Below are 14,593 nucleotides of genomic sequence, written 5' to 3'. Positions count from 1 at the left end.
GGTCACATCACATGCTGAGGCAGTGTAGGTCAGTGGAGAAGGACCAACATGACTTACCACAAATGCTGACCCCCAGGCTGACACCTGCCACCACACCCCCTCATAAGTTGGGTCTCGCCTGGGTCATGTCACGCCAGCACCCGTGGGCATCTCTCACACCAAGCTCCTCCGCACACCCCACAGTGAGCTTCCCAGAACCTTGAAGACACGGGTCCTCTAGACGTGGGCCAGCAACACTGCCTGGAAACCAAGACAGGACCTGGGGAAAGGGATGCTGGCTCCTGGAACATTCTATCTACTCTGAGCGCTCAGGAGCGGGCGAGTCTCCCCTACTCGGTGGCCAGGAGTTCTCCACGAGGTTTGGAGAGAGGATAAGAAAGGGAGGCTCTAGCAGACCTGACCAGCCTGCTGCAACTGGGTGTCTCAGTTCATTGCTGCAGTAGAACACCTGAGTCCGGGTATCTTATAAAGAAGAGAGATTTGCTTTGACTCACAGTTCTGGAGACCAGGAAGTCCAAGGTCAGGTGGCTTCTCTGGTAAGGACCCCTACGCCTGGTGGAAAGTGGAAGGGCCACCTGCTGTGTGTGGGAGAGGCAAGACAGGAGGCGGAGCTGGCCCTGTGACAGCCACTCCCATGCTGTCTAGCCCAGGCCCTCCTCCCAAGAGGACAGCATCAATGTGTTCCTGAGGGCTCCCCACGGCCCAGGCCCCTCCCAACCCAGTGGATGAAGACTGGGGTCACACAGCTGTTCTTCCGCAACAGTAAAGTTTGGAGGGAGTCAAGACTTCACCCTCTCCAATCCTCAGTGACCCTGGGCTCCCAGGACGTGCTCCAAGTCCTGGGACCCAGCACAGGCCCGAGGGTTGCTCTTCTCAGGCCCCCTACACTGGTGTCCCAGAGCAGCCACTCACATCCTGCCCAGCCTCTGTGACCTCACATGGCTATCGCAGCAGTCCCCTCGGCGCTCTTGTCCTGTGGCCATGGGGGTGACATGGCATCACCCTACACTAAGGACCCCACTAGACCAGGGACAGTCCAGCATGTCCAGGATAGGGCCTCACAGCCCTGATGGAGGGACTTGAGAGGAAGACCGTGGTTTCCAGTGAGGAGAAGCCCAGCTGGTAATCAGAGGGCCATGCTCTGCTCCACGCCTCTGCAGTACACCCCGAAAACCAGCGGAGCTTCACACCCTGCAGTGTCTGGTTCTGAGACGGCCACCCAACCCCATAAGAGGCCAGGGGCGTAACAATGGGGTACAGAACCCCACAGTGCCCCTAGTTGGTAAGCAGGACCCCGTCCCCAAAGGAACACGCACCAGAGCCTGGGTGGGTGATGAATAGGGGCGGTGGGGACAGAGGGGGCAGAGAGGGAGCCCAGAGGCCTGCCACCCACACAGGTGTCACCGGCCCCTTGAAACAGCTGAGCTGCCCTGCACCCAAACCTCTTCACACGGAGGCACCTGTAGAAGAGCAAATGAGGGCGTTTGGAGGGTGTTTCCCCTGGTTCCCAGACGGGGGTGCAAGCCTGCTTTTCTTCCGCAAGAGAATCACGTGTGTCACAGAGCAAACTCCTCAAGTCCCTGGGATGACCTGGTGTTCCTGGTTTACAGGGCAGACAGTCACCAAACTTGGGCCCCTGTTTGGTCACAGTCCCCTTTATCCTTCCCCTGGTGTCTCAATTGGCAGATGCAACACTATCTCGATTTAGAAGACAAAAACAGGAAAGTTATGAGGACAGTATGGCCTCTGGCTTCCACATTGGCTGAGATGTGAACACAGTGACACACTTGTGCTGTCCCACCCTGCCCAGGAGACCTCACTGAGACCAAGTGGCAGGCCACCCACAGGGTGGCCTAACCTTCACTTGGGGCATGGTTATGTCTAAGGTCATCGGCAGGGCGGTGGCTCTGCTGAATCCCACCACATCGTGAACAGCCCACTCTGTGGCCGGAGCGCCTGCAACACCCCTGTACCCTGAGCCACTGTGTGGGTGTCCCTGAGCACAGAGAGCCGCAGGGGCCTCCAGGCCTCCAGGCTGTGCAGACCCCCCAGGAGCTCAGCCTTCATCTCCCCGTGCTAGAGGGCAGTGAGTGCTCTGTCCATTGCTAATGAATAAGGAATTATGTGATCCTTGTTATGTCCCAGTGAGTCACTTCCTCTCAAGTGACATTAATAGCAGGGGAGTCCCTCGGGGTGGAAAGCATGCTCTCTGAGGATTCTGGGCCTCTGAGCCCAAGTCTTGCTTCTATAGCTCAGACAGATGCCAGGACACCAAGTCTGGACCCTTCAGAGGACCAAGATGATCTCAACCAAGTGTCTCCAAAGACATCTCCCGTCGCACTGTCCTCCTGTCTCCTGAGCACCATGCTCAGGTTCCCCCAGAGGAGCAGGCGGGTCACGCTGGTACCCTGGCATCCACGGGTGGCCACTGAGAAATGAAACAGAGCCGTGTGAAGTCTCAGGCCCAGCATCACAGATATGAAAGAAAACAGTTAAATACTCCCAGGGGCTTGATTGACAGCTCCTGAGAAGAGCACTTCTGAGAGTCCCTGAAGGGAGCCTGCTGTCCCCAGGGCTCCTACTGCAGCAGGGAGCTCATGGAGTGGGAAAAGCATTGCTGTGGGTGGGGTAAGGCAGGGCAGCAAACCACAGCCAGGTGGCTCCCTCCACGTAAGTCCAGGGAGGAAGGCTCTGGACACCACGGCCATTTCAGCCAGCCTTGGAGCTGGCTGGAGCTGGCTGGAAGGGCCGACTGCAAAGAGAGCTCCCTGGACCAAAGAGACTTTGATTAGTGCCTCTTCCTTTCTTTGCCCCAGAATTTGAACCCGGCTTTCTCTGCAACAGCAGGAACAACCGCTTCCTGAAAGCACATCACTTGTGTGACATTGAATGCCGTTCCTGGTGCAGGTTGCTTCATTAGTCTTCACAGCTGCCTAGCGCGGAGTTTTGAGATTGTGAATTCCTACTGAAACCCTAGCTACAGTCTGCACCGTGCTTGCTCTGTCGAACCTCTTCATTTTATCTTAAAGGCTTCGTTACTGTGCCCTGCTGACCATGGAGACCCAGGGAAGCGTACAAACTTGGGTCTGGTCCCTGACTGGGGGAGGGAGAAGGGAGAAACTGGCCTTTAACTCTCAGGATGGGACTCACCAGACCTCGCTCCCTCGATCCAGACTGAGGTAAGCCAAGGGCACCTGCTCTCCTCCAGAAGCCCCCCAGCAGAAGCATGGAAGCCCTCTTTGCAACAGTGGACAATTTCAACCCCCAGATTCCCAGGGGGCTTGAGTGACCCTCCGTGTCACGGCCTTCCCAAGAATGGTCTTTCTCAGCCCCAGGTCTCCCGGGCAGTGAGTGCAGGCACCTTGGGGATGGCGTCCTGCACAAAGGCTTCCATTTTAAGAGCAAATGTTTGGAGACCTAAGGTCAAACAGGGGAGCCTTCATGTGGTCAAGGACCCTCCTTGGAAGCCTGAGGCACGGAGGGGTCCTCTACCGGAGAGTGTTGACTGGCCACCAGTGTCCTTTAGAGGTTTGTCGAGCCTCTGCTTGTAGCTCAGGGCTTATGGTCCCGTGGGATCAAACCTGGCTTGCCCAGTCCCCCTCCGTCACTCCCTCACTAGGACTCTCCATCACCTCCCCCAGTGGCTGGACCCATGTCGGATGTTCAACCGTCACTCCACTGTGAGGTGACCTGGGAGCCGGGCCACAGTCTGATGCCGTCAGGTACACAGGCTTCTCCACAACTTGAGGATGAGGCACTCAGGGGTGAGGCCGAGCTCTGTTTTGCTCTGTCCTTTGATAACGGCCGTCCCCAGAGGTGTGGGGTAACGGCTCGTTGTGGCTCTGCCCTGCATCCCCTGGTGTTAGACGCAGAGCCTCTTTTTGTATTCTTGCTGGCCATTCGCACGTCTTCTTGGGAAAACTGTCTATTCAAACACTACCCATTTTGTTAATTGAGTGATTTGCTTTCCTGATTTTGAGTTCCCTATGTATTTTTAATATTAATCTTTTATCAGATACGTGGTTGGTAACCATTTTTTTCCCCTTAGGTGGGTTTCCTTTTCGCTGTAAGATTAACTAAGCATGTGAATAACTTATACACTAAAAACTCTGCCCAAGGCAGTCCACAGATCTAATACAATCCATATCAAAGTCCAAATAGGACAGAAATAGGAAAAATAAACCTAAAATTAATATTAAATTAAATGAAGGACCCCGAATACTCAAACAATCCCTGCAAAGAAGATCAAGGCTTGTGGCATCGCTCTGCTTGATCTTGAAAAATATTCCAAAGCTACAATGGTCAGAACAAGGTGGTCCTGGCGTCCAGACAGACACAGAGACCCATGGGACAGAGAGCCCAGAAGTAGACCTGGGCATGAGTGGTGAATCGACCTGCTGCAAGCACCCAGAACCACCCTGGGCAAGGAGAGTCCCATCCACAGAGAGCGCTGGGGAAACTGGACATGCACAGGCCACGGGATAAAGCGAGACCCGCCTCAGACTCCCATCCAAGGGCAAGCAGACAGGCTGAGGACTCAAATGTACCACCTGCAGCCAAGATTCACAGGAGCAACCGGACGCTCCCTGGCCAGTCAGGAGGATGACGTCATGGATGGGACAGCAGAAGCACAGGTGACAACCACGGAAACAGACAGGACAGCAGCAGATTGAGCAGCCGCAGGGCACAGGACGCGCAGTTCAAGGAGCACGGACGGGCAGGGGACGGCAGTAGGGTTACGTAAGGAAGCCTTTCAAGAGCCACAAACCAAATAACTCTGTTTTACAAAATGGAAGGCTTGACAGGCGCTCCCTGCGTGATGCCCACCACCTCCACCTGACAGCTGGCTGTCAGCTTTACCATGGCAACGGCTCATGACGTCACCCGTGGGATTTGTAACCATTTCAAATGTAGACTTCGTGAAAGATTTGGTCACAGATAAGAAATGGCTCTGATTTCCAAATACTATCCCCCCATGGCCGAGAGAGCAGGTCCCTGGTGGGTCAAGTGTCCGCACAGAACCTCCCTCGAGGCCCTCCAGCCCACCGCCAAATTCAGAGCAGCTCGCCGCTCTGCTTCCTTGTGAGCACGAAACCAAAAGGCAGGAAACACCCAGGGGCACCAATAACACTTCAGAATCTCCTGCCAACTTGAGGCTGGTGGACGGGACTGCAGAGCCGGTTCCTTAATACTTTGAAAAATTCCATTGAAATGAGAGATAACAAACTTGAAAGGCAAGAACTTTTTGCATCAATAAATAAAACATCAAAGCGATGACTGAGCCCGAGATCCAAAGAAGCCATGTACATTTTTTTCAGCATAATACAGCAGTGACTATGAAGTCCAGGGCACAGCCCTAGCTTAAAAGCACAGCGAGAGTCTGCCTTTCCGGAGCGGCCCTCCTCTGGGACACTGGGACCCCAAGGCACTGAGCTGTGCCCAGTTTCTCACTTGCACTTTGTCTCTGGTCCTTTTTCCAGACCATAGAGAGCTGATAAGTTTGCTTTTCAGCTTCAGTGCACTTGAAAAAGGCCAGGATCTTAGAGAAAATGGTAGTGATAAAAGTAATGAGAAACTAAATCGGAAGTCTGGAAGCCCTAGACAATGCGTCAATTTAAGAGCAGAGCATGACGCCTGTCATCAGCTGACCTCCTCATGGTGTCTGAGAGCCCAAGAGGCACAGACCCTGCCCTGGTGCTGCCTTCTCCTCCTGCTCCTTCCTCACAGCAGGTTGGGCAGAGTTGCCATCTCCCCCACCTTGCCCCAGATGCCCCGTCTGGCTGCTCTTGCACCTGGAGAAAGAGCATGAGCTTGGAGCCAGACAGAGTGGTGAGGACTCCTGCCTGCCCACTGCCTGCCTGGCCGCTTTGTGCAAGCCCTCAGCTCAGCGACCTCGCTCAGAGAATGAGAATCAGAACCAAGGGGGACAGGAGCCTTCCCAATAGGCTGGTTCCACCGGCTCCCTAGATTAATGGGCTGCCCTATTTCCCTGAGGAAGTGCACTGGCGAAAGCTCCGGGAAGCTCTGATGAGGGGGTTCCCCTCAATGCAGACGCTGGCCCTGCAGTGTTGTGGCACCTGGGAGGGTGTTAGCAAAAAGAGACTTAACAGAAAACAAGACAAAGAGGAATAGTACATACTCATAAAGCTCCATCTACACAGAAGATGTTACCACCTTTAACACGTGCTCATGGGAAAACAGAGCTTCAAGATGCACAGCAGGGCACAGTGGTGCAGCTTGTAATCCCAGCTGCCTGGGAGGTGAGGCAGGAGGATCCCGAGTTCAAAGCCAGCCTCAGCAACTTGGTGAGGCCCTAAGCAGCTCAGTGAGACCCTGTCTCTAAATAAAACACAGAAAGGGCTGGGGATGTGGCTCAGTGGTTGAGTGCCCCTGAGTTCAATCCCTGGTACGAAATATATATATTTGCATAATATATATAAACAATGCAAATTTTGAGAGAACTAAAGCTAAAGGGAGAAATAGGCAGTTCTACAACAGTAAGCGAATATTTCAATACCCCAGCCCTTTTTGTGTTAAGACATTCGTGCTGAGTTGCCCAGGCTGGTCTTGAACATGTGATCCTCCTGCCTCAGCCTACCGCGATTACAGATGTGCACCTCACACCTAGCTTGAATGTGTCCTTGAAGGCAGAGAAGTTTCTAACTTGGAGGAAGTTAGATTTTCTGGTTTTTCTTTGGTTGCTGGTAGTTTTGTTAATGTGTATGAGGAACCAATTGCAGACCCAAGTTCATGAAGTTTCACCCCATAATCCTGTCTAACATTTTTCTAGGTTTTACTCTTGTGTTTATGTCTTTGATGTATTTTAAGTTGATATTTAATATGGTGTGAGGTTGAAGCCCAACATCCTTCTTTGACACCCAGGCAATGGTTATCTCAGTGCTATTTGTTGAAGACACTGCTCTCTTCCCACTGAATGGTCTTAGCTTGATGATAACACATGATCTGTTTCTGCAGTCTTGATTATATTCTATGATCTACACAAATATAATCTCACCTGCACCTTTTTCTATGGCATATCCTTAGTACCACATAGTTGTGATTACTCTAGGCTTCTAGTTAAGTTTTGGAACCTGTAATAGAGTGTTGTCCAACTTTGTCTTCTTACAGTACTATTGTGGCTATCTGGGCTCCCTGCAATTCCATATGAGATCCATGATTGGCTTTTCCATTTCTGCAAAAAGAAAAAAGGCCATTGGGATGTTTGATAGATAATACATTGAATCTGTAAATTGACTTTGGGATTATTGCCTCTTAACAATATTAAATCTTTTAGTCTGTGAGTACAAGATGCCTTTCGTTTATTTTCACCTTCTTTAATTCCTTCAACAATATGTTTACACCACTTTTGGGTACCAGTCTTGCACCTTCTTGATGAAGTTTATTTCTAAGGCACTTGGTTCTTTTAAAGGCTACTGTAAGTGCCACTTCTTTCTTAATTCCCTTACAGCTTATCCACTGCTGCGCTTGCTGATCTGTGTGTCTATGGTCCTGCATCTTGCTGGGTTCATACATTAACTAACAGTTTTTATAGGATTCGTTAGTATCTTCTATGTTTGAGATCTTGCCACCTGTGAACACACACAGGTTTCATTTCTTCCTGCATAATTTGAGTGCCTCATCTTTCTTTTTCTCCCTTAATTGCCCTGGACAGAACACCCAGTAAGGTGTCAGACTCCTTGAAATCCAGGAACAAGAAACCTTCATCTAGATGTTAGGGAGAAAGCTTGCCGCACTTTGCTCTTGGGTGTGAGGTTAGAATGGGGATTTTCAGAATTGCTGTTTGTCATTGGAGGAACTCCCTCCATTTCTGGTTTAGTGAGGTTTTCTTTTTTCCTTTAGTCAGGAAATGGTATTTGGTTTTGTTCAATGCTTTTTTTATTAGTTGGTCATTTGGTTGTTTCTTTTCCTTGTTGAATGTGGATACATTGGCCCACCCTTGTAATTCCACTTGGGCATGGTGTATAATCTCTTTCATATGCTGTAAGATTCAGTCTGCTAGTACTTTTTTTTCTTGAGGATTTTTGCACCTGTATTTGAAGGAACACTGGGTAGCAGTTTTCTTTTCTTGTAACGTCACTGACTGACTTTGGCGTCAGGGTAGAAGGAGTAAAGAGTTCCCTCCTCTTCTGGGTTTTAAGGGAGGTCTGGTCTGGACTCTCTCAGTGTTTGGTAGAGTTCACTGATGCTGTGATTGGGTCCTGGCTGACTCGGCTGGTTTGGGGTTATGACTGGACCTCTTCACTTTCTGTTTAATCAGTTGAGATTCTGTTTCTTCTTGAGTCAGTTGTGGTGGGATTTTTTTTTTATTTTTAGGAATGTGTTCATTTTACCTAATCTATCTGTTGGGATAGTAACGTACCATATGTTATCTCCATGAGGTTTAAGCTTTCATTTCTGATGTTGGCAATTTGGATCTTCTCTCTGTTGATTTATTTTTAAGCAGCCACCTGTGCTAAGGTCACTGTATCTATCCTCCTGTCCTCTATTTCATCTATCCATAAACTCATCTCTTGTGTTTCTTTATTTCTGTTTCTTCTGCCAACTTTGGATGTAGCTTGCCCTTCATTTTCCAGTTCCTAGATGTGTCCGGTTAGGCTATTGATTTGGGATCATCCTTTTTTATTGTTGTTGTTTTGATATTTTTTTTTTTTTGGTACCAGGGATGAACCCAGGGGTGCTCAACCACTGAGCCACATCTTCAGTCCTTTTTTAAATATTTTATTGGAGACAGGTTCTCACTGAGTTGCTTAGGGCATCTCTAAGTTACTGAGGCTGGTTTTGACCCAGCAATCCTTCTAGCTCAGCCTCCTGAGCCACTAGGATTACAGGCGTGCACCATAGCACCTGGCCTGTCCTTCTCTTTAAATGCAGCCTTTAGCTATGAATTTCCCTCTGAGCACTGCTTTGGCTGCATATCATGTTTTATTGTTTTCATTTGTCTCAACAAATTTTCCTTTTTCCCTTTGAAATTTCTTCTTTGCTACACTGATGTTTAAGAATGTGTTGTCTAATTTCCACATATTTGTGAGTTTCCCAGTTTTCATCCTGTTAGTGATTTCTAACTTGATTCATTATTGTCAGAGAAGATACTTTGTGTTGTCTGACTTCACTCTTTGTTGTGTCCTGACATGTGACAGTCCTAAAGACTGTGGCAGTACCCTTGAGAAGAATGTACATCCTGCTGCTCTTGAGGGGTCTCCATAGGTGCCTCTTGGGTCCCGCTGGATTATAGTGCTTCTCAAGTTCTCTCCTTACTGAACTTTTGCATGGTTGTTCTGCTGATACTGAAAGTGGGGCATTGAAATATCCACTTATTGTTGTAGAACTGTCTGTTCCTCCCTTCAATTCTCTCAATATTTATGCGATATTTTGAAGTTCTGATGTTCCATAGGCATGTTTTAACAACAATAACATCTTCTGTGTGGATTGAGCTGCATCAGTATATAATGCTCCTCTGTCTCCTGATTTGCAATAGTATGAACACCTAACTCTCTTTTTGTTAAAAATGCCTTGGAATATCTTTTTCCATCCTTCTTTTTTGAACCTGTTTGTGTCTTTAAAAGCAAGTCTTCTGTAGACAGTAAAATAATTAGCACATTTCTTCATCCATTATGCCAAACTCTGATTTTTAATTGGAAAGTTTGATTCATTTACATTTAAAGCGATTACCAACAATTAAGGCCTTTCTTCTGATATTTAACATTCATTTCTGATATGTTTTTATTCCTCAGTTTCTTCATTGCTACATTTTTTGTGTTTATAATTTTTTTCTAGTGTACCTTTTTATCTATTTTTCAGTTGTTTCCTTAGTCGTTGTCCTGGGGGTCTACAATGAGCATGTTAGATCTGTTAACAGTTTAGTTTTAATTAATAGCCACACAGCTTCTGAAACTCTGCTTCAATTCTACATTTGCTTCCCCTCTATGCTGTCATCATAAAAATCGCATCTTTCACCACTGGGTGTCTAGTGACAGCTTTATAACAATGTCTTATGTATTTACATTTTAAATCACACAGGAAGGCGAGACCTCAGGAGTGGAAACAGTGATGCTGGGTGTCCTAGGCACCCGGACGGTGACCTTTGTGGTGTTCCTCTTTTCCTCCTGTGGCCTCCAGCTGCTGTGGAAGGGTCTCTGCTACAGCTCGAGGGCCACACTAGCATTTCAAGGGCAGATGGGTCTCCTGGTGGTGACTCCTCAGCCTGCTCTATTCTTGATTTCTCCTTCACAGGGAAGGATTTTCCTGGTCTATGATTTTTGGTTGACAGTTCTTCCTTTCAGCTTTTCAGGGTGTCCCTCGGCTGCTTCTGTCTTATGGTTTCCATGGAGAAGGTTGCTGACGGCCTCCTGAGGGTCTTCTGCTATGTGCCAGGTCAATGCTCTCTTGTTGTGTGTCACTTCTCTCCTGTGCATCTCTGTGGCTGTCTCTGAGTTTTCTCCTGGAGGACGCCAGGGCGACTGCGGACGGTGCAGATCCGAGGTGCTCATCACGAGTGGGAACGCGGGTGGTCTTTGGTGCTCCACCTGTCCGTTCCTTCTCTCCCCCTTCAGGGACTCCTGCCATGGCACAGAGGTCTGCTCTGCGTCCCACACAGGTTCCCGTAGGTTGATTTATTTACTCCCTCTTCTTTCTACTTCTCAGATGGGATCATTTTAAATGAAATAACTCCCAGACCACTGATTCTTCTGCCTGTTCAAATCTGCTGTTGAAGTAATCTAGTGAATTTTAAATAGTATTTACTGTACCTTCAGCTTCAGAATTTCTGTTGGTTCCTTTTGGTCATTTCCTTTCTCTTTGTAGCTAGTCTGTGCTGCGAGAAGTCATTCTCCTGGTTTCATTTAGGTCTTTGTTGTTGTTGTTGTTTGTTTGTTTCAGCTCTTTGAGCATATTTAAGACAGTTGATTCAGGTCTTTGTCTGGTAAGTCCAATGCCTGGACTTCCTTAGGGACAATTCCTTTACAATGTCCTCCACCCCCAACAGACCTACTTATTTCTTTGCATACCTCATAACTTTTATGCTAAAGGAGCATTTTGAATATTATAACTATCCTCACAGTCGTAAGTTTGTCCCAGACGGCCCAGGAACAGCTGATGGCAAGGAAACGTGGCTCTTAATAGTTAGCAGATCGTTCCTGGTGCCTTTGGGTGACCTGTGTCTTCACAGCCAGACCCTATGATAAAGTAGGTCCACTCGCGTGCAAGATTGCACTGCCTGCAAAACACCCCTCCACCAAGGAATGAGAACGGTGTTTTGGCTGCTCTCATGGACTCGGCAAAGCCCCAACATCCTTCTTCACGCTAACAGTCATGCTAAGACGCGGCATGTACCCATGAGTCTGGCCTAGCTAGTGTGACCTAAGTCTTCATTCTAAAGTTCTCATATCTGTCTGGTACTCGCCAGTTGTTACAGGACTGACATTACGTAGGTCACTCAGTGAGATTGCACCCTGCCACTGCCCAAGAAGCAAATAAGCCGCATCAGGACCTCATGTGCACAGGACCCTGGCTCTCCGCCCAGCCCTGCTCTCCATCCAGCCGCTCTCCCATCACGGCCTCCGTAGCTGGCAGAGGATGTCCAGTGTCACTGGAACACTTCTAGGGACTCTGCCAGTACCTTGCTCCACGTGGGGACACTGCCATTCTTCAGAGAGTGTCTCGTGCTGGGCAGAGTCAGTCTGTTTCCCCAGCTCTCGTTCTGTCCCAGTCATTTAGATGCTCCCTTTGCATGGCAAGCTTCTGAAGAAGTGCTGCTGCTAATGCTGTTCTTTTAGGGACAAGCTGTCGGCACCTGCCTCGTCCTACCTGGGTGGGGTGAACCGCTTGCTGTTCCGTGCTGGCTCTCTCGGCCAAGCCCCAGCTTGATAAACTGATGCTTCTCTGAAATGCTGAGTAAAATATGCATACATGGACCAGCGAAAACCATCTCGGTACTAGTCCTTGCCTGCTGGTTAGTGGACTTTCAGTGTCCCCAAGGTTCATGGGGCAAAGCCTTGGTCCCCAGTGTGGAGCTGTGGTGGGGGAGGGGGAAGCTTCCATGGTGGGACCTGCAGGTAGGTGCTCCAGTCATTGGGGGTGGGCTCTCCAAGGAGAAGTGGGACCCTGGCCTCCCTCTCTCTGCTTCCCAGCCACCAGGGGAGCAGGCTGGTTCTCTGGTTCTGCCACACTCTTTTGTCGTGACCTGCCGCCACAGGCCCCAAGCCGCAGCTCCAGCTGACAATGAGCTAAAACTTCTAAAACCGTGAGCCCAAATCCACCTTTTCCCTGTATAAGTGGATAAACTCAGGTATCTGTTGCAGCAATGGAAAGCTGGCTAACCCCTTCCCCTATCCTGGATCAGTGCTGGGGGAGTCAATAAGTGATCCTTTTAAGTCTCAACAATCTCTTTTGGTATTGGAATCCTTAAAGACCGAGAAGCTAAAGTTGTCCCCTGTGTGTTACATAACGTTAAAAAGGTAAGGCTTCAACCAACCCTCAGTGGAAGAACTTGAGAAGATTCAAAGTTTTCCATAGAGAAATAATTTACATTTGTGTCTATCTGCAAGCTACTCAAAGGCCATGCCCGCTCCACCCCTGGGTGCCTGGCATGGATGGAATGCCTCTCCCTGGATCCACAAAACTGCATGAGGTGCCTGTTCAAATACTTCACCTTTGGCAGGTTCAGTGCTTATCAAAGCTCACAGAAGAGACATAAGTGCCAGGACAGAACCAGCTCAGCCATAGGGCAAGATGCAGGGCAGGTCCAGGGAGTCCCTGGAGCCAGGGCCACCGGGTTTCACTCCTGCCAAGGACAAAAGAGCTCTGGCAGCCAGACATCCATAAAGGGGGACATCACCTGGGCTGATGGTGCTTCTACGTAGAGGGAGGAGCAGCTGTTGAGATTTAATTTTGCTTATCTTAGTGCTTATTGCACGTGCTTTTGGACGGGTGCTCTCCCTTCTTGGCTTTGATCTTACTGCATTAGTTTGGAGAGTGTGGTTAAATTGCTTGAGTTTTTTTTAAAATTGCAATCAGCTTTTCTTTATTTACTTATTCATACGACACTTTGTTCCAGAAATGATTCAAGACAGCTGATGGAAACACCTACCGCTCAACAAGACCAAACAGAATATAAAAATAGCTGAGTACATCTGGACGACCAGCATGTGGGGCTCTGAAACTAGGCACAATCTCCATGTGGCCTTGGGAGGCCCAGGATATGCTGTCAAATAGGAAACCCAGCAAAAGGTGAGTCGTATTTAATGCTAGGCTTTCTAGAAGCTAAATGGTAACATGACTGAAAATTTCATGTGATTTGAACAAATTAATTGCTCAGGAAAAAAGAGCAAATATTCCTGATAGCAGAGAGATTGCTCCAGGGAGAATCCACTTGTCTATCCCCAGGCCTCGTTTCTGACCGGGAGTACAGATGACCTTCACCAGCTACTTACTGACCCCTGCAGGTTTCTTTGGAAGATGGAGCAGGATACCTGGGTCACATACTGTGGCTCTGCCCCACATTCAGCCCAAGCTTGGTGGCTTGCAGTTAAATGCACAACCCCAGGCACATCTGAGATGAGTCTTTGCCGGTCCCAGGATCTCTAGAAGATAAGACTCTCTGTGACTTGCACATGTGACGCATGTGGTTTTTTATGTGGGATGACTGTTCAGCCCAGGGTGCCTCTCAGGGCTTTGGACTTTCATCCTTCAGTTAAACCTAATTAAGAAAACCAACTGAAGCAACTTCCCATAAAAGTGAGATATTATTATGTGCTAATGAAAGGCAGACTGAAGCCAGTGAGTCTCCTGGGTAACAGTCATTCACCGGAGGCCTCATGCCCATCAAAGGCTTTTAATGACCCTCTCCAGAATTCACGTGATCCCAGGAGGCTGTTATTAGGTGTCAGTAAATGCCCCCAGGGTGCCGTCTGCAAGCAGCATGTCCCCCTGAACAGAGTCTGGATGGTCTCTGTTAGGCCTACTCAGGTTTCATGCTCTAAATTGCTGTATTTCTTTATAGCAATGTCAATTATTGTGTCATCTCCACATGAAAGGGAACTGGTTTTTAAAACGTAGGCAAGGATGTTCTCAGCTGGACTTCTATGGGGAGAGTGGGAGGGGAGCCACAGGCCTTGACCTTGCTGTCCTCTCCCCGAGGGGTCTGCTGCAGCGCCTCTGGGGTCTCCCCCTGCCCTGGGGCTAAGTTGCCCTCTCGCAGAGTGGAGAGCCCCCTCTTCCAGGTTCTTCCTGCCTGGCCACTCTGCCCAACCAGACAGGGGGGCTTAGGCCAGGAAGACCTCCGCCTGTGGGTGACCTTGGAACACTGGGGACAGACCTTCCCCTGTGCTGCCCAGGGTGACAGCTTTCCAGCTGGGACCCCTATGCTGCACCTCCCTCCCTCGGGCCCCCCATGGACTTCTCACTGAGGGACTGTTCTGAGTCCTTCACCCAGGCCAGTGTCACCTCTGGAATGATCCCCTGCTATCCCCAAGAGGGGTGTGTGTGTGTGTGTGCATGGCCTGTTTGTGTCTGTGTGCATGTGAGTGCATGGGCTTGTCTGGGGCCATCTGCAGGAGCGGTCACACCCCACCAAGGC

Source organism: Urocitellus parryii, chromosome 13 (genome assembly GCF_045843805.1).
Source record: "Urocitellus parryii isolate mUroPar1 chromosome 13, mUroPar1.hap1, whole genome shotgun sequence".
NCBI lineage: Eukaryota > Metazoa > Chordata > Mammalia > Rodentia > Sciuridae > Urocitellus > Urocitellus parryii.
The sequence above is the reverse complement of the archived record's forward strand: the minus strand, read 5'-3'. Positions refer to the sequence as shown.